At 42.1% G+C, this 21270-nt stretch overlaps 1 non-coding gene and 1 pseudogene across 1 annotated transcript; one reads left to right on the top strand and one right to left on the bottom strand.

Annotated features, from left to right (window-relative positions):
- Positions 1–1346: 1346 nt before the first annotated feature.
- Positions 1347–21270, bottom strand: part of LOC131317034 (uncharacterized) — a 47590-nt pseudogene continuing 27666 nt past the window's right edge.
- Positions 6351–6453, top strand: LOC131318308 (small nucleolar RNA R71). Its single transcript, XR_009197632.1, has one exon. It is a non-coding gene; the product is annotated as a small nucleolar RNA R71 (small nucleolar RNA).

The raw sequence follows: 21270 nt of genomic DNA, 5'->3' as shown, positions 1-21270 counted from the left end.
ATTAACTTGCCATTCTCAAGACACAATATGGTTGGTGAAGCTTAACAAGAAAAAGGCTCATGCAAGAGGCTCAACGTGGCTTGCAAGGGATAAGTGTTTAAGAAAAAGAAAAGAACCGGCTCAAAGCACAAAAATGGCCTACTATCATCTCCTAGGGGCAATACAACCATGTAACTTTCCATTCCCAAAAGATGAAATATTACGCATGCATTAAGTCCCAATACTTGATGACAAAGATAATGAGATCGACAACGATTAAGCTTCTTCTTTTTTACGACAAACAAAGAGTTTAAATAACACCACTCCAAAGGAAGGTAAGGCACTAAAGCTCACATGGGTATAAGTCTCCACTAATCTAGCCATTGAAAGCACTCAAGTTACAACTCACAAGTAGTCAAAGTCCAAGAAACGTGCAGTGCAAAGATGCTAAGAGCGTATGCCAAGATAAATTCCTATTGCCAAGCTAGCAAAAAGAACTACCGTGCTACATAAGTATTCAAGTAATGCTCATAGATTTTCAGCACAAGCAACCAACAAGTAAACATTGCAATCTCCAAGTCTCAAGTAGAAAGGATCTAACAAGTATTTTTTTTTTTTTTTAAACTCTATAGACAAAAAGCAAGCGATCCATCCCCTAACTAATAATGGCACTGTCCTCAGTGACGGCTCAGCCATAGAAAAATAAAAGACAAGCCAGAGAAAGAAAGGAGAGATATCACCTCACGTAGGAGCAACAAAAATCAAGGCAAAAGAAAATGTGGGAGTCATCCCCCAACTTGTAGCGTAAACCTGCGCTTCGTTAGTCCCACAACACAAAATATAGAGAATAAAATAAAATAAAATAAAACAAAAGACACAAAGCGAAGAAAAAGAGAAAAATAAAAATAATAAAAATAAAAAGCTAACAAATACTCCCTAAAATACTCCACCAAGACAAAAAAGTATACACTTTCTTCGCGTGAAAGACACGGGTACTACTTTTCTCCCTTGTCAAAGACTGTGGTTCCCTATTTGTTGGAAGGACAATATGTGTAGGATTCAGCGATATCTTGAAAAGTGGTGCCATCATCTAATAGGCTGTCACTCCCTCTGGGGCTGCCAGATTCCTTACCCACCACTCGGTTTTTGAAGCAATCTCCACCAAGTTGGACATTAAAATCAGATGGTTCAGACAGAATTTTCGTTGCTAACTACACGCCTGCCGCCAGACCCAACCTCCTAAGTACTACATACATAGCTTTGACAAGGTGGCTATACCAGACCTTCAGAAGCCGTTCGAGCACGGCAAACACTGGAGGTCTCTCAAACTACATAGATTTCAAGTCTCCTAGACTCATTGAAAGCGCTCAAAGGTTAGGGTACACTGGGTCCACCAAATTGATGGACTCAATTTCACCCTCTTCACTCAAACCGTCCACATATGGCTTCAATCGTTGGCCATTAACCTTAGATACTTGGCCATCACGTGGATCCCAAATTTCAATCGCACCATGGGGGTATACACGAGTAATAACATAAGGTCCATCCCATCTAGAGTTCAACTTGCCCGGAAACAATTTCAAACGTGAATTGAAGAGCCACACCTTTTGATTAGGCTCAAAGGACTTCCTACGGATATGCTTATCATGGAATGCTTTAGTCCTAGCCTTATAGATTTTAGAGCTCTCATATGCATCATTACGAAGTTCTTTTAATTCATTGAGTTGGAGTTTACGATTCGAACCGGCAATAACCATATCAAAATTAAATTTCTTAATGGCCCACATGGCCCTATGTTCCAACTCTACAGGCAAGTGGCACGCTTTACCGTAAACCAACCAGTAAGGAGACATGCCAATGGGAGTTTTAAAAGCTGTACGGTAGGCCCATAAAGCATCATTAAGCCTAAGCGACCAATCTTTCCGATCCGGCCTAACTGTTTTCTCAAGAATTGATTTAACCTCCCTATTCGAGACCTCTACTTGGCCACTAGTTTGAGGATGATAAGGTGTTGCCACCTTGTGAGTGATAGAATATTTCTTTACTAGCGCCGCAAAGTATTTGTTTAGGAAGTGGGTTCCCTCATCACTTATAATCGCACGTGGGTAGCCAAAGCGACTAAAAATGTTACTTTGCAAGAATTCGACCACAACCTTGTGGTCATTAGTCCGCGTTGCTACCGCTTCCACCCACTTTGAGACATAATCTACTGCCACTAAAATATACTCATTCCCAAAAGAAGTTGGGAATGGTCCCATAAAATCAATTCCCCACCCATCAAAAATTTCTACCACAAGAATATCGGACAAAGGCATCATGTCTTGGTTGGATATGTTGCCAACCTTTTGGCAACGAAGGCATGCCTTGCAAAACTCATGGGCATCCTTAAAAAGTGTGGGCCAATAGAACCCGCATTGCAAGACCTTCGCCGAGGTCCTCTTACCGCTAAAATGTCCCCCACACTCAAGAGTATGACAAAAAGTCAATATGCTCTGTTGCTCACTTTCGGGGACACATCGCCGAATCACTTGATCCGAACAATATTTGAACAACTCCGGATCCTCCCAAAAATAATTACCAACCTGCGCAAAGAGTCGGTCCTTATTTTGCTTGGACCAATGGGAAGGTATGGCGCCAGTGGCATGGGCATTTACAATGTTCGCATACCAAGGGGGTTGACTATGTGACACCGTAAAAAGTTGCTCATCCGGAAAGGAGTCTTTTAAGGGTAAAGGGTCACATGCGGAGTCAATCAAGATCCTCGAGAGGTGGTCGGCTACGGAGTTTTCGAAACCTTTCTTGTCCCGGATTTCTAAGTCGAATTCTTGTAGCAACAAGACCCACCTAATCAACCTAGGTTTCGCGTCCTTCTTTGAAAGCAAGTACCGCAACGCGGCATGGTCAGAGTACACGATAATCTTCGACCTCAAGAGGTAGGACCAAAACTTATCTAACGCAAACACTACCGCGAGCATCTCCTTCTCCGTAGTGGTATAGTTCAATTGAGCATCGGAGAGAGTCTTGCTCGCATAGTAAATGGCGTAAGGCACCTTATCCACCCGTTGGCCAAGGACCGCGCCAACCGCATAGTCGGACGCATCACATATGATCTCAAAGGGAAGAGACCAAACAGGGGATTGCATGATCGGGGCGGAATACAACGCAGTACGAAGCTTCACGAAGGCATTCATGCACGCATCATCAAAGACAAACGGGGCATCCTTGGCAAGGAGGTCGCACAAGGGCTTTGAAATTTTGCTAAAGTCTCTGATGAAACGGCAGTAAAACCCTGCATGCCCTAAAAATGAGCGAATTTGCTTGACGGTAGAAGGGGGAGGAAGCTTAGAGATAAGGTCCACTTTAGCTTTATCGACTTCGATCCCCCTTTTAGACAAGACATGACCTAGCACAATTCCCTCTTGAACCATAAAATGGCTCTTCTCCCAACTTAACACCAAATTGGTCTCCAAACAGCGCTTAAGCACCCTCTCAAGATTATGGAGACAACTCTCGAAAGACTTCCCAAAAACCGAGAAGTCGTCCATGAAGACCTTAAGAAAATTCTCCACCATATCGGAGAATATTGCCATCATGCACCGTTGAAAGGTCGCAGGTGCATTGCACAAACCAAAAGGCATACGCCGATAGGCAAAGGTGCCAAATGGACAGGTGAACGTGGTCTTTTCTTGGTCTGCGGGGTCAACGGATACTTGATTATAACCTGAATAGCCATCAAGAAAACAATAGTAACTCTGGCCCGCCAACCGTTCTAGGATTTGATCCACAAATGGAAGTGGAAAGTGATCCTTCCTAGTCATGGAATTCATTTTCCGGTAATCAATGCACACTCGCCACCTGTGGTCATGCAAGTGGGGACAGATTCACCCTTATCATTTTTCACCACAGTGATGCCTGACTTCTTAGGCACCACCTGCGTGGGACTCACCCATTTACTATCAGAGATGGGGTATATGATACCCGCATCTAACAATTTGACCACCTCCTTCATTACCACCTCTTTCATGTTGGGATTTAATCTCCGTTGCATCTCTGGAGATGGTTTGGCATCTTCCTCACAATTTATACGATGCATGCAAATGGAGGGGTCTATCCCCTTGAGGTCCGCTACCGACCACCCTAAGGCACCCTTGTGCCTCCCAAGCACATCAACAAGCTAACCCTCCTGCACGACAGTAAGGTCAGACGCGATAATCGCAGGAAGAGTATCTGTAGGCCCTAAAAAGATATACTTGAGATTGGCCGGGAGTGGCTTCAGCTCAAGCTTCGGAGGTGCCTCTATAAAAGGGAGCGCAGGCTCACGTGACAATGGTGGTAATGGTTCAAACTTGGCTTGCCATGTTGGAGGTGCATGATTAAGCACTGAGTTGACCTCTGTAATGGTTTAACCTAATTCATACTCCTTATGGCCATAATGGGCCAAACATGCCTCTAAAGGGTCCTTAGTGAGAATGTAGGGAAGAGCTTCCTCCACGACATCATCTATGACATCGACTGCGAAACAGTCTTCATCCGTGGAAGGGTACTTGGTGGAATTGTAAATATTAAGCCTAACATTCATGTTTCCAAAAGACACATCCATCACCCCGGCCTTGACATGGATATTAGCATTAGCTGTAGCCAAGAAAGGACGACCAAGTATGATGGTGGTGGATTGCATGGATGCTTGGCCAAGCTCTGTGTCAAGGATGATAAAATCTGCAGGGAAGAGAAATTGGTCAACTTTCACCAATACATCCTCGACAATGCCCCTTGGGATTCTAATGGATCGGTCCGCCAACTGTAAAGTCACCGAGGTGGGTTTCAACTCCCCAAACCCAAACTGCTCATACACAGAGTATGGCATAAGATTAACACTGGCCCCGAGATCCAGAAGTGCCCTTTCTATAATGTGGTCACCTATGACACATGAAATTGTGGGGGTCCCTGGATCGGGCAACCTAGGGGCAGTAGAAGTGTGGAAAACAGAGGAGACACCCTCAGCTAGAAGGACATTTTTTGTAACATTGGTTCGAGTTCTACGCTTTTGAGTGCAAAGGTCCTTAAGAAATTTAGCGTATGAGGGGACTTGCCGAATGGCGTCCAGAAGAGGAAGATTTATCTTGACTTGCTTGAAAGTCTCAATCATATCTTCCATCACAGCAGCTTTCTTAGTATAAGGAGATTGTGAATTAAGAGCCGCTGGAAAAGGGACACGTGGTACACCTGGTGGTACCATGGCGGAACTGGTGGAAGGAGAAGTAGGTGAAGTGGTATCAGTAACAAAAGGAGGCGCATCCTCCTCTTCAAGGATCTTGTCCTTTTCCTTAGGCCTAAAAATAGAAGATCGAGCATCTTGCTTTTTCGAAGTGTCATCTGTAGGCCTAGTCTCTACAATTCGGCCCAATCGAAGGGCCACAACTGCTTTAGCTTGCTCCTGGTGATGGTTAGGAGCGTGCTGCTCGTCAACTTGGAATTGACCCCTAGGATTGGAAACTGGTTGGCTAGGTAGCTTACCCTCCTCTCTCTTGCTAAGCGCATTGGCCAATTGGCCGATTTGGGATTCTAACCGCACTATGGATTGAGTATTGGAATTACATTGTTGGCTGGTACTCTCTAATCCCTGCAGTTTTTGGAGCACTGTTTGCATCCCTTGTCACATGGTCTCGTCAAAATTGGGAGACCGTTGAGGTTGGGGCGCCTGAGAAGGAGGAGGTGCTTGTTGGAAGGGCTGTGGTGCCCTTTGGGAAGCCATTTGATTAAATTTGCTTGGGTAATTGGGCTTTGGTTGGTTGAAACCACTTAGGTTGTGTGGTCTCTGTTGCAAAGAGGAGGGACTGCCTTGATTTTGCGTCCTCCAAGAAAAGTTTGGGTGATCTTTCCAACTAGCATTGTATGTGGGAGAAAATGGGTCGTAGCCTGGCCTGGAGAACCCTTGTGCAGCACTAACTTGCTCTTGCACAAACTTTGGATATTGGGAGGCAGAGGGGCAATCAGTGATGTAATGCATGGGACTAGCACAAATCCCACACACCTCCTGAAAAGTGGGTGGATGATGTCCCACAGGGAGAGGATGTTGACCCGAAGTGATTAATTCTTTCAATGTTTTGGTCAAGGCAGCTACTTGATGTGTAAGGTCATTAGAGGGCTGAACCTCATAGACCCCTCTCTGTTTGGAAGAACTAGACGCTGCCCCTCTCGAATGTCTAAGGGAAGATGCACGATGTTGAGAGTTTTCACTAAGGTTTTCGAATAACTTCCATGCATCGTTCACATTCTTATGCAGGAAGGTCCCACCACTAGAAGAATCTACCAGTTGGCGATGTGGTTCCATCAAACCCTGGTAAAAAGATTGAACAAGCTGCCACTTGGGGATAGCATGGTGAGGACACGTCCTAAGAAGGTCATTGAATCTCTCCCAAGATTCATGAAACTGTTCTCCATCGTGTTGGGTAAATCCGGTGATCTCTTGTCTATGAAGGGTTGTCTTACCGATGGAGAAATATTTCTTTAGGAACTCTTCGCACATCTGAGTCCAAGAGGTGATGGAGTTTGCCGATAAGGAGTTCAACCACTGTTTGGCCTTATCCTTCAACGAGAATGGGAAAAGGAGTAATTTCAATGCATCCTTATCAAAGTCATGAATGCAAATAATTTTGCTCGTTTCCATGAATTGGTTCAAGTGATCATAAGGATCCTCGTTTGGTTTCCCATAAAATGAGGGCAACATCTGTAAAGTGCCTGGCCTTATCTCGTATTGGTTGGCTCTTACCGTGGGCATGACTATGCACGAAGTGGACTCATACTCATTTGGAATAAAACACTCCACCAATGGGGAGCCCTGTTCCCCACCAATTGCTCCTGTTTGGTCGCCCATTACGTCAAAGTTTATATTACGAGCAATTGGGCGTTCACGTTTTGCTTTAAGAGAATTCCTAAAAGATCGAAGGGTTTTCTCAAATTCAGGATCAGTATCAGACGCTGTCTCAGGTGATAACGACCGATATCGACGCATAAATATCCCAAAAACCCTAATTCCACTACCATTTTAGCGATCCAACAATAAAGTAATCGAAAAGAGAACTCACAGTGGGTAAACGAAATCGCTTTGATCTGCCTGGCCACCAATAAATTCAACTTCACAATCCTTGTGATGTTCAAAAACCTGGCAATGCTGAAACAGACTAACAGGAAAGAAAAAAAAATTAAATAAAACAAAGAATTAAACTAAAAACAAATTGAAAATACGCAACCGTGTTTTAACTCCCCGGCAACGGCGCCAAAAATTCACAACTATGTTAAGATTTCCCGAGGTCGTCCAGTTCTGGCTGTGACTTGGTTTGAATTCAAGGGTGAGATAGATACTCGATTGCTATCCTCAAAAAAAAAACTTACATAGCATACATTGTATTCAAAATTGCACACAGAAACGTTGATCTTCAAGCCCTCCCATCCAAGGTACATATGATGCTGCGAAACGTGGAGATTGGGTTGGAGATCTGATCACAAGCACCGTCTAGCATTACAAAATGGGAAAATCTGGTCCTGATATGAGTGCACACAATATATGGACGGCTTCCCACATAAGAGAAAGGTGGATGGAATTGGAGATTGAATTGGGAAAGTTCCACAACTAATATGGAAATGGTGATGATGAAGTGTTAGATCCGTTTGTTGGAGATCACTTAGCAGATAAGGGGCACAACCAGAGAAACCCAAACTACATATGTGACGAAATAAGAAGCTATTTTAATATGCACAAAGGGAGTGATTCGAAAACGGATTGCAAATGGAGTAATTATACAATTGTCCTAGACTACCATGTGGCATGTCCAAGTGGTGCTCCCAACCTATCACTTAGCGGGAAATTTTATGGGTGGCACATGGTCGTCATCCCTTGTTGGGTGGTTGGGGGACAAGGGTTGACCCACTTAGTATGGGTGGCGATAAATTATTGGCACATGTGGCATAGTCATCATCCCTTGCAGATGAGGGCTAAATCTTGTTTTGAACTATGAATACTTCGATTTACCAAAAATCGTGGAGGGATTGATGGGGGTCAGAGAGAACTAAACTATTTTGCCGATATTAAGTTGTAACGATTTGACGGTGGGCTAAACTATTTGGCCGAATCGTATTACTCATAGCCGCTTGTTTTGACACTTGGCCGGTTGTTATTACTCTTGGCCGCTTCTTATTACTCTTGGCCGCTTATTATTGCACGTGGCCGCTTGTTATTGCTCTTGGCCGCGTCTTATTACACTTGGCCGCTTGTTATTACTGTCAGCCGCGTCTTATTACACTTGGCCGCTTCTTGTTGCTCTTGGCCGCTTCTTATTGCACTTGGCCGCTTGTTATTGCTCTTGGCCGCGTCTTATTACACTTGGCCGCTTGTTATTACTCTCAGCCGCGTCTTATTACACTTGGCCGCTTCTTATTGCTCTTGGCCGCTACTTATTGCTCCGAACCGCTTGTTATTACTCTTGGCCGCGCTTTATTACACTTAGCCGCTTTTTATTACTCTTGGCCGCTTCTTTGGACACTTCGCCGCGATTTTCTTAAAGCGGGATTAGTATACCCGTCATTTTGGCCGGAGCGTCGGGCTTCTAATCAGGAATTTGGGTTTTGAAGCGGGGCTCTGGGAGTTAGGGGACTGAATTGAGCTTACCAGCTGGCCCACCTCATTTTAAGCCGAAACCCATTTAAAAAATCTCAACAGGAAAAAAAACTTTTAAAGAATCTTTCAATTGACCCAAAATATTTTTCTGGCTCTCTTTTGGAGATTTTATACTTTTACATGCTTAATAATGTTTTTCTAATTTTTTTTATTTTTATTCAATTTTCTTTTGCGTTAGTTAGTTTTGCGTCAAAGTTTTTTTTATGGATTATTGGATCGTTTCGACTAGAGAAATCGAAGAACTATAAAATTATGACCCAAACTCAAACATTATTATAAAAAAGCCAAGAAAAAGTCTGAAAAGTTTGAATATTGTTTGGCCTTTGTTTGGATTTTTCCCAAAATAACTATTTCTACGACTCATCTCGTCGAGACGAATCAATAGTTAACAAAAATTTGACGCAGACTAACAAATGCAAAAAAAAAAAAAGATGAATAGAGACAAAGAAAATTCCGTTCGGCAGGAAAATAAAAATGTCTGCGATCATTTAATATCTTAACATAGAGATGTGTCCAAGTGACTGTCTAAGCATACACCTCAATCTTTGAGCCCTTCCAATTTCTTGCTTGAATGGAGTCAATGGATCACAAACGGGGCCAAAGGATGCCGCCAAGCACCCCGATGCCAAGTGGGTGCCGAGCGGCATCCGATCGTTCATTTCGGTACAGATCACTCGGACTGAATCTAATCGCATATAAATCTAAACCTTTCATTGCTTGATGAATATTCGAGCAGTCGATCACCGAGATGAACGGTCGGATCGGCTGCTCAGAAGTACTGCTGCCAAGCACAGGCATGTCCAAATCCCAAGGATAGTAGTGTATTATTAACTAACAATAAGTCTACATTAATTGCCCCCCCCCCCGGGCAAAAAAAAATAATAATAATAATAAATCTACATGCAGCTTTGCAATTATGCAACACATATTCATTTAAAGATAGCCCATCAAGATTTAGTTCCATGAGGGCGTAAAAATAATCCGACAAACTCAATTTGTTTACTCAAAATCGAAGCAAATGTCATAAGTAATGAATGTAGGTACATTGCACCGTCTTCTTAGTGAAGCATGTTACTATGGCCTCCTCTATTTACCCACTGTTAAGTGCCAACTAACTCGTTTTAATCTCCATTTTATTATAGAATTTAAGTTCATTTTACAGAGTAAAAGGATGCATTTGCAAATCCAAACAACTCTTCAAAAGGAAAATCCCAATTCTTGGAAGGAAGAACTTAATTGTTTGCTTTGCTTTTGGAGTTTGGAAAAGTTCTCAGTTGAATAATTGTATAATCAAAAATTAAAAGAAGAGGCACAAAGAAATGATCAAAAGGGTGAAGCATAAATGAACACACAAATACAGGAGAGGATTCGAAGTGAGCAAGAACGAGATTGGCAGCTCCTTTCCCTATATAAATCCAATCGTCTGCATCTTTTCGCTCAAATTCCACCTCCATCCACTGCAAGGATTCAGAAATGCACATCTAAATGCATTATACTCCTAAATGTATACATTCACATATACTAGGTCCTGTTTGCTTACAGATTTCTAAGAATTTACCGTTGGAATTGCAACAAAAGCCAATAACAGTGAGAGCACATCGAGGAATTATGTTTCCTCAAAGTGAACTCTCATGTTACTGACCCAGTTTACAAGAATAAGAACACCAACCAACCGGCGGCCCAAATCAAGAATCATAGATTACTTTTGAATCATGTAAACCTAAAAAAAAAAACATATGCGAATGAAATCATCACGGATGAATCTCATGGAATCACTTCGTAGCACCTTCTTGTGCCTCTCTTATGCTTTAACAATCCTTATAATGTTTAAAGGATTGCCTTTTTCTAGTCTCCTGCCAATTCGGACTAGAAAAAGTGAGGTAAAAAAATAAATTAAAATATTTGCTGCATCACATGCGCCTCAGGCGCAATTCGCATGCTCCGATCCCCAGGCGTATATAAGTTGCGCTCGGGCGCTTCCACATTTACTCTTTTCTTGTAGAGTGTCTCAGGCGCAATTTGAATTGCTACTCGGGAGCACTCAGTTTTTTCTTTTTTGATGTAATGAACCATTGAAATCCATGCCAACATGCTCAAAAGTGCAAAATCTAACTATGAACTCCATAATTTTGGATCAACAAAAAAAAATCCAAAGGTCGTTGGTTCTTGTGTTAGCCCATATTTATTTGTATATGAGACAAATCTTGAACAAAAAATTGGGCCTCAAGGCACTTTCAAAAGGAAACAAGGCACTTTCAAAAGGAAAAAGAACAATTTTATTCCTACATATGACATCCACGGCCGGGCTCATAGATTTCTTGCATTTGAGGGTGTGATCGATCTCCAGAAGCAAAAGCATGGATCAAACCTTCGGCTTCAACGCTGCTCCACCTCGGCTTCTTCAATAAATTCATTGTCGTTCATACATCTACGTAGTTCTTCAACTCCATCCCGCCTCTCAACAATAGCTTGAACAGTACAAAGTACAAAGTATGAAGCTCAAATCGTTGTCATTCATGATGCGTTTTCTTCTTGCTTCCTACTGGTAAAAGCATGATTAGTGTGCGTATGTTCTGTTTTCGGACATCTTGGCTGCATCTTATTACTCCTGGCAGCATGTTTTGACATCTGGCCGCTATTTTTTTAAGAGTGGTTACAGAACACGCGTTTTAGTGTATGATCTGTTTCCGGATATCTTGGCCGCATCTTATTACACTTGGCCGAATCGTATTACTCATAGCAGCTTGTTTTGACACTTGGCCGGTTGTTATTACTCTTGGCCGCTTCTTATTACTATTGGCCGCTTATTATTGCCTCTAGCCGCTTGTTATTGCTCCTAGATGGTAATTATTGCCAGTGGCCGCTTGTTATTGCTCCTAGCCGCTTGTTATTGCTCTTGGCCGCGTCTTATTACACTTGGCCGCTTGTTATTACAATTGGCCGCGTCTTATTACACTTGGCCGCTTCTTATTGCTCTTGGCCACTTCTTATTGCTCCGAACCGCTTGTTATTACTCTTGGCTGCGCTTTATTACACTTGGCCGCTTTTTATTACTCTTGGTCACTTCTTTTGACACTTGGCCGCGATTTTCTTAAAGCGGGATTAGTATACCCGTCATTTTGGCCGGAGCGTTGGGCTTCTAATCAGGAATTTGTGTTTTGAAGCAGGGCTCTAAGAGTTAGGGGACTGAATTGAGCTTATCAGCTGGCCCACCTCATTTTAAGCTGAAACCCATTTAAAAAATCTCTACAGAAAAAAAAACTTTTAAAGAATCTTTCAGTTGACCCAAAATATTTTCCTGGCTCTCTTTTGGGGATTTTATACTTTTACAAGATTAATAATTTTTTTCTAATTTTTTTTCTTTTATTCAATTTTCTTTTGCGTTAGTTAGTTTTACGTCAAAGTTTTTTTTATAGATTATTGGATCGTTTCGACTAGAGAAATTTAAGAACCATAAAATTATGACCCAAACAAAAAATATTATTTTTAAAAAGCCAAGAAAAAGTCCGAAAAGTCTGAATATTGTCTGGCCTTTTTTTTTGATTTTTCCCAAAATACTTGGGTCATAATTTTCTATTTCTCCGACTCATCTCGTCGTGACGAATCAATAGTTGACAAAAATTTGACGCGAACTAACAAATGCAAAAATAATAAATGAATTGAGACAAAAAGAAAATTTCGTTCGGCAGGAAAATAAAAATGTATATTATCATTTAATATTTTAATATAGAGATGTGTCCAAGTGACTATCTAAGCATACACCTCAATCTTTGGGCCCTTCCAATTTCTTGCTTGAATGGAGTCAATGGATCACAAACGGGGCCAAAGGTTGCCGCCAAGCACCTCGGTGCCAAATGGGTGCCAAGCGGCATCCAATTGTTCATTTCGGTATAGATCACTCGGACTGAATCAGATCGCATATAAATCTAAACCTTTCATTGCTTGATGAATATTCGAGCAGTCGATCGCCGAGATGAACGGTCGGATCGGCCGCTCAGAAGTACCACTGCCAAGCATAGGCATGTCCAAATCCCAAGGATAGATATGAATTATTAACCAACAATAAGTCTACATTCCCCCCCCCCCCCCCCCCCAAAAAAAAAAAAAAAAAAGAAAGAAAAAAACAATAAGTCTACATGCAGCTTTGCAATTATGCAACACATATTCATTTAAAAATAGTCCATCAAGATTTAGTACCATGAGGGCGTAAAAATAATCCGACAAAATCAAATTGTTTACTCAAAATTGAAGGAAATGTCATAAGTAATGAATGTAGGTACATTGCACCGTCTTCTTAGCGAAGCATGTTACTATGGCCTCCTCTATTTACCCACTGTTAAGTGTCAACTAACTTGTTTTAATCTCCATTTCATTCTAGAATTTAAGTTCATTTTACAAAGTACAAGGATGCATTTGCAAATCCAAACAACTCTTCAAAAGGAAAATCCCAATTCTTGGAAGAAAGAACTTAATTGTTTGCTTTGCTTTTGGAGTTTGGAAAAATTCTTAGCTGAATTATTGTATAATCAAAAATTAAAAGAAGAGGCACAATGAAATGATCAAAAGGGTGAAGCATAAATGAACACACAAATACTGGAGAGGATTCGGAGTGAGCAAGAACGAGATTGGCAGCTCCTTTCCCTATATAAATCCAATCGTCTACATCTTTTCACTCAAATGCCACCTCCATCCACAGGTGGGATTCAGAAATGCACATCTAAATGCATTATACTCCTAGACGTATACATTCACATATACCAGGTCCTGTTTGCTTGGAGATTTCTAAGAATTTACCGTTGAAATTGCAACAAAAGCCAATAAACAGTGAAAGCACATCATGGAATTATGTTTCATCAAAGTGAACTCTCATGTTACTGACCCAGTTTACAAGAATCACAAATTACTTTTGGATCATGTTGGTCTGTCGTTTTCGCACCAAAAATATAATTTATAAAACCAAGGAATTAACTAGTATTCCGAAGAACAGTTGTTAAGTCCAGGATCGTCCGCAGGGAGTAAAAGGCTGAGTTGCAGTAGTTTCAATTAATTTCTAATTTAATTCAGAAAGTAAAGAGAAGTTGGATTTTGATTTGGATTGATTAAACTAAAACTAAACTAGAAAGCAGATTAAAGGAGTTGTAAACTGATGAGAGATGGGACTAGGGTTTCCGATTCAGTCTCCCTCTGTAACGCAATTGTTTCGAAACCTAGTGTTCATATTCAACCTTCAACGAGATTACCGTAGGGTAGCAATTCCTATCGATAATTCCCAAAAAGATAATCAAGATTCGCACTCCATATAGGCTATCTCAACATGGCACAGATCGTCTCATTGGATTTAACCAACGGCACGATCCGTCTCACGTCGTATAGTCTATCTCAAAACCTATCCTGAAATATTAAAAATCATTGTATGACAGTGCTTGAAACCATGGATACAAACACATTCGAATGTCAGAAAAATATCAAACTTCATAAAAAGTTATGAATCGATCAAGTCACATAATCAAGTTGAACATAAAACCCTAGAATCAGACAACTATGCTACTTGGAGAGACCTCCTCATTACCCTAGCCGAGTAGATTAGCCGTTCATGGAGTGAGAACAAATAATCATGTAAGAACAAAACTCCATTGAACAACAAACTGAAAGCTTTCTAATAAATAGTAAAAGAATAAAACCCAAAGCTCCTGTGTCGGTTTGGCCGTGATTCGCGAGGCGTGGTGATTGCTGCCCAGTTCTCTATTTTCGCGTGATGAAAAAGTATCCTGATGGCCACCACCGTTCTCCCGTTTCTGCCGTGGGAAAATATGATATATTGGCAGCCCCCGCTGTTTCCGTTTCTGCGTGACAATCGGATCCCCAAGCAAAAACCCTCTTGCAGCCCTTTTATAAGTGCTGAAAATAATCTTCATGAGAAAGGAGGCGCCGACCTTTTTAATTACTGGCCCATCATTATGCACATAATTATTCATCTTGTAGGAATTTTATTGGGTGCTTCTCTCTTTCCATCCATTATAAGCTTGGTCCAACTTGTTGATTTTTGATCGGCAAGGATAACATTCTCTAAGCATGACATCGAGCTCGCTTTGCATCGTTAATTATTTTTATATCGATTTAGCTTCAAATATTATCCAACGGCTCCGTAGGTTCTGAAATAAATAAAAACGAGTATCAAACTCTAAATAATATAATAAACGGACATAACAAGAGTAAATTAAGGGGCGTAAATAGGCACATTTATGCACCTATCACATCCCCCAACTTACACTTTGCTAGTCCCTAGCAAAGAAATCAAAAAATAAATAAAATAAAGCAACTAACTAAAGGATAGATCTTTTAAACCCCTGGGTGGCCCCGGTAGGACGAGTGAAGTCTCGTGAGGGTTTTCAGCAGTGATCACCCACAAAACACCGCGGATTCCTTTACTTGGAACCCAAAAACCTGCAATGCAACTCATTGCAACACCAATACCAAGAATATAACATATGCAATAATAGTTCTAGACGCTATCAAAACATAGAAATAAATCATGGCACCCAAACTTAGTGTGTGTGAGCAAAGACCTCGACTACAAGTGAACCACAACCGAGCACCCTCTCCGGACCGAGTCTCGACTTCAAGTCTCACCATGTCATGCACTCAACAAAAGAAAACGCTCGAAACAAGGTGCATTTAATAAACTCTCAACGTGTGCGGATGGAAGTTATGCAATAAAGAACCAAAGTATCCTGCACACTTAGACGCGAAAAGAAAGCTTTTTAAAGTGGACACAAGATCTCATGAATGGAATGCCAAGTATTAAAGACTATATCTATCCATCGATCACAACCCATTACCCCTAAGATCAAGTAGGACTTTTATTTTGGTTATATCATTGGGTAAGGAAAAGTGCTTCAAAAGTTAGGACAAATCATAAGCAAGTGTCCGAGAATAGGCCAAAACAACATAGGGCAAGTAATAATGTGCGCGCCCTCTCATCATTCTTTTCAACTCCGCCTTATCTCTCTTATTATTCACCATTCACACAATTCCACAATGAAGTTCACACGTTTCTTTCTTCAAACAAATGCATAGGTGTCTTCCCCTTTTTCATTCAAGTTCTATTTTTTTTTCTTTTGCAATTTTTTCACTGTTTTTAACAATGGGGAAGAACACACCACAATTCAAGCAAATCTTTCTCAAATACACTTTCTCCACTCTCTTTAAAAATTAACCTTCACATGATTAACTTGCCATTCTCAAGACACAATATGGTTGGTGAAGCTTAACAAGAAAAAGGCTCATGCAAGAGGCTCAACGTGGCTTGCAAGGGATAAGTGTTTAAGAAAAAGAAAAGAACCGGCTCAAAGCACAAAAATGGCCTACTATCATCTCCTAGGGGCAATACAACCATGTAACTTTCCATTCCCAAAAGATGAAATATTACGCATGCATTAAGTCCCAATACTTGATGACAAAGATAATGAGATCGACAACGATTAAGCTTCTTCTTTTTTACGACAAACAAAGAGTTTAAATAACACCACTCCAAAGGAAGGTAAGGCACTAAAGCTCACATGGGTATAAGTCTCCACTAATCTGGCCATTGAAAGCACTCAAGTTACAACTCACAAGTAGTCAAAGTCCAAGAAACGTGCAGTGCAAAGATGCTAAGAGCGTATGCCAAGATAAATTCCTATTGCCAAGCTAGCAAAAAGAACTACCGTGCTACATAAGTATTCAAGTAATGCTCATAGATTTTCAGCACAAGCAACCAACAAGTAAACATTGCAATCTCCAAGTCTCAAGTAGAAAGGATCTAACAAGTATTTTTTTTTTTTAAAAAACTCTATAGACAAAAAGCAAGCGATCCATCCCCTAACTAATAATGGCACTGTCCTCAGTGACGGCTCAGCCATAGAAAAATAAAAGACAAGCCAGAGAAAGAAAGGAGAGATATCACCTCACGTAGGAGCAACAAAAATCAAGGCAAAAGAAAATGTGGGAGTCATCCCCCAACTTGTAGCGTAAACCTGCGCTTCGTTAGTCCCACAACACAAAATATAGAGAATAAAACAAAATAAAACAAAAGACACAAAGCGAAGAAAAAGAGAAAAATAAAAATAATAAAAATAAAAAGCTAACAAATACTCCCTAAAATACTCCACCAAGACAAAAAAGTATACACTTTCTTCGCGTGAAAGACACGGGTACTACTTTTCTCCCTTGTCAAAGACTGTGGTTCCCTATTTGTTGGAAGGACAATATGTGTAGGATTCAGCGATATCTTGAAAAGTGGTGCCATCATCTAATAGGCTGTCACTCCCTCTGGGGCTGCCAGATTCCTTACCCACCACTCGGTTTTTGAAGCAATCTCCACCAAGTTGGACATTAAAATCAGATGGTTCAGACAGAATTTTCGTTGCTAACTACACGCCTGCCGCCAGACCCAACCTCCTAAGTACTACATACATAGCTTTGACAAGGTGGCTATACCAGACCTTCAGAAGCCGTTCGAGCACGGCAAACACTGGAGGTCTCTCAAACTCCATAGATTTCAAGTCTCCTAGACTCATTGAAAGCGCTCAAAGGTTAGGGTACACTGGGTCCACCAAATTGATGGACTCAATTTCACCCTCTTCACTCAAACCGTCCACATATGGCTTCAATCGTTGGCCATTAACCTTAGATACTTGGCCATCACGTGGATCCCAAATTTCAATCGCACCATGGGGGTATACACGAGTAATAACATAAGGTCCATCCCATCTAGAGTTCAACTTGCCCGGAAACAATTTCAAACGTGAATTGAAGAGCCACACCTTTTGATTAGGCTCAAAGGACTTCCTACGGATATGCTTATCATGGAATGCTTTAGTCCTAGCCTTATAGATTTTAGAGCTCTCATATGCATCATTACGAAGTTCTTTTAATTCATTGAGTTGGAGTTTACGATTCGAACCGGCAATAACCATATCAAAATTAAATTTCTTAATGGCCCACATGGCCCTATGTTCCAACTCTACAGGCAAGTGGCACGCTTTACCGTAAACCAACCAGTAAGGAGACATGCCAATGGGAGTTTTAAAAGCTGTACGGTAGGCCCATAAAGCATCATTAAGCCTAAGCGACCAATCTTTCCGATCCGGCCTAACTGTTTTCTCAAGAATTGATTTAACCTCCCTATTCGAGACCTCTACTTGGCCACTAGTTTGAGGATGATAAGGTGTTGCCACCTTGTGAGTGATAGAATATTTCTTTACTAGCGCCGCAAAGTATTTGTTTAGGAAGTGGGTTCCCTCATCACTTATAATCGCACGTGGGTAGCCAAAGCGACTAAAAATGTTACTTTGCAAGAATTCGACCACAACCTTGTGGTCATTAGTCCGCGTTGCTACCGCTTCCACCCACTTTGAGACATAATCTACTGCCACTAAAATATACTCATTCCCAAAAGAAGTTGGGAATGGTCCCATAAAATCAATTCCCCACCCATCAAAAATTTCTACCACAAGAATATCGGACAAAGGCATCATGTCTTGGTTGGATATGTTGCCAACCTTTTGGCAACGAAGGCATGCCTTGCAAAACTCATGGGCATCCTTAAAAAGTGTGGGCCAATAGAACCCGCATTGCAACACCTTCGCCGAGGTCCTCTTACCGCTAAAATGTCCCCTACACTCAAGAGTATGACAAAAAGTCAATATGCTCTGTTGCTCACTTTCGGGGACACATCGCCGAATCACTTGATCCGAACAATATTTGAACAACTCCGGATCCTCCCAAAAATAATTACCAACCTGCGCAAAGAGTCGGTCCTTGTCTTGCTTGGACCAATGGGAAGGTATGGCGCCAGTGGCATGGGCATTTACAATGTTCGCATACCAAGGGGGTTGACTATGTGACACCGTAAAAAGTTGCTCATCCGGAAAGGAGTCTTTTAAGGGTAAAGGGTCACATGCGGAGTCAATCAAGATCCTCGAGAGGTGGTCGGCTACGGAGTTTTCGAAACCTTTCTTGTCCCGTATTTCTAAGTCGAATTCTTGTAGCAACAAGACCCACCTAATCAACCTAGGTTTCGCGTCCTTCTTTGAAAGCAAGTACCGCAATGCGGCATGGTCAGAGTACACGATAATCTTCGACCTCAAGAGGTAGGACCAAAACTTATCTAACGCAAACACTACCGCGAGCATCTCCTTCTCCGTAGTGGTATAGTTCAATTGAGCATCGGAGAGAGTCTTGCTCGCATAGTAAATGGCGTAACGCACCTTATCCACCCGTTGGCCAAGGACCGCGCCAACCGCATAGTCGGACGCATCACATATGATCTCAAAGGGAAGAGACCAAACAGGGGATTGCATGATCGGGGCGGAATACAACGCAGTACGAAGCTTCACGAAGGCATTCATGCACGCATCATCAAAGACAAACGGGGCATCCTTGGCAAGGAGGTCGCACAAGGGCTTTGAAATTTTGCTAAAGTCTCTGATGAAACGGCAGTAAAACCCTGCATGCCCTAAAAATGAGCGAATTTGCTTGACGGTAGAAGGGGGAGGAAGCTTAGAGATAAGGTCCACTTTAGCTTTATCGACTTCGATCCCCCTTTTAGACAAGACATGACCTAGCACAATTCCCTCTTGAACCATAAAATGGCTCTTCTCCCAACTTAACACCAAATTGGTCTCCAAACAGCGCTTAAGCACCCTCTCAAGATTATGGAGACAACTCTCGAAAGACTTCCCAAAAACCGAGAAGTCGTCCATGAAGACCTTAAGAAAATTCTCCACCATATCGGAGAATATTGCCATCATGCACCGTTGAAAGTTCGCAGGTGCATTGCACAAACCAAAAGGCATACGCCGATAGGCAAAGGTGCCAAATGGACAGGTGAACGTGGTCTTTTCTTGGTCTGCGGGGTCAACGGATACTTGATTATAGCCTGAATAGCCATCAAGAAAACAATAGTAACTCTGGCCCGCCAACCGTTCTAGGATTTGATCCACAAATGGAAGTGGAAAGTGATCCTTCCTAGTCATGGAATTCAACTTCCGGTAATCAATGCACACTCGCCACCTGTGGTCATGCGAGTGGGGACAGATTCACCCTTATCATTTTTCACCACAGTGATGCCTGACTTCTTAGGCACCACCTGCGTGGGACTCACCCATTTACTATCAGAGATGGGGTATATGATACCCGCATCTAACAATTTGACCACCTCATTCATTACCACCTCTTTCATGTTGGGATTTAATCTCCGTTGCATCTCTGGAGATGGTTTGGCATCTTCCTCACAATTTATACGATGCATGCAAAAGGAGGGGTCTATCCCCTTGAGGTCTGCTACCGACCACCCTAAGGCACCCTTGTGCCTCCCAAGCACATCAACAAGCTGACCCTACTGCACGACAGTAAGGTCAGACGCGATAATCGCAAGAAGAGTATCTGTAGGCCCTAAAAAGATATACTTGAGATTGGCCGGGAGTGGCTTCAGCTCAAGCTTCGGAGGGGCCTCTATAAAAGGGAGCGCAGGCTCACGTGACAATGGTGGTAATGGTTCAAACTTGGCTTGCCATGTTGGAGGTGCATGATTAAGCACTGAGTTGACCTCTGTAATGGTTTAACCTAATTCATACTCCTTATGGCCATAATGGGCCAAACATGCCTCTAAAGGGTCCTTAGTGAGAATGTAGGGAAGAGCTTCCTCCACGACATCATCTATGACATCGACTGCGAAACAGTCTTCATCCGTGGAAGGGTACTTGGTGGAATTGTAAATATTAAGCCTAACATTCATGTTTCCAAAAGACACATCCATCACCCCGGCCTTGACATGGATATTAGCATTAGCTGTAGCCAAGAAAGGACGACCAAGTATGATGGTGGTGGATTGCATGGATGCTTGGCCAAGCTCTGTGTCAAGGATGATAAAATCTGTAGGGAAGAGAAATTGGTCAACTTTCACCAATACATCCTCGACAATGCCCCTTGGGATTCTAATGGATCGGTCCGCCAACTGTAAAGTCACCGAGGTGGGTTTCAACTCCCCAAACCCAAACTGCTCATACACAGAGTATGGCATAAGATTAACACTGGCCCCGAGATCCAGAAGTGCCCTTTCTATAATGTGGTCACCTATGACACATGAAATTGTGGGGGTCCCTGGATCGGGCAACCTAGGGGCAGTAGAAGTGTGGAAAACAGAGGAGACACCCTCAGCTAGAAGGACATTTTTTGTAACATTGGTTCGAGTTCTACGCTTTTGAGTGCAAAGGTCCTTAAGAAATTTAGCGTATGAGGGGACTTGCCGAATGGCGTCCAGAAGAGGAAGATTTATCTTGACTTGCTTGAAAGTCTCAATCATATCTTCCATCACAGCAGCTTTCTTAGTATAAGGAGATTTTGAATTAAGAGCCGCTGGAAAAGGGACACGTGGTACACCTGGTGGTACCATGGCGGAACTGGTGGAAGGAGAAGTAGGTGAAGTGGTATCAGTAACAAAAGGAGGCGCATCCTCATCTTCAAGGATCTTGTCCTTTTCCTTAGGCCTAAAAATAGAAGATCGAGCATCTTGCTTTTTCGAAGTGTCATCTGTAGGCCTAGTCTCTACAATTCGGCCCGATCGAAGGGCCACA

Source organism: Rhododendron vialii, chromosome 2a (genome assembly GCF_030253575.1).
Source record: "Rhododendron vialii isolate Sample 1 chromosome 2a, ASM3025357v1".
NCBI lineage: Eukaryota > Viridiplantae > Streptophyta > Magnoliopsida > Ericales > Ericaceae > Rhododendron > Rhododendron vialii.
Note: the sequence above shows the minus strand (reverse complement) of the source record. Positions and strands in the feature narration are given on the sequence as shown.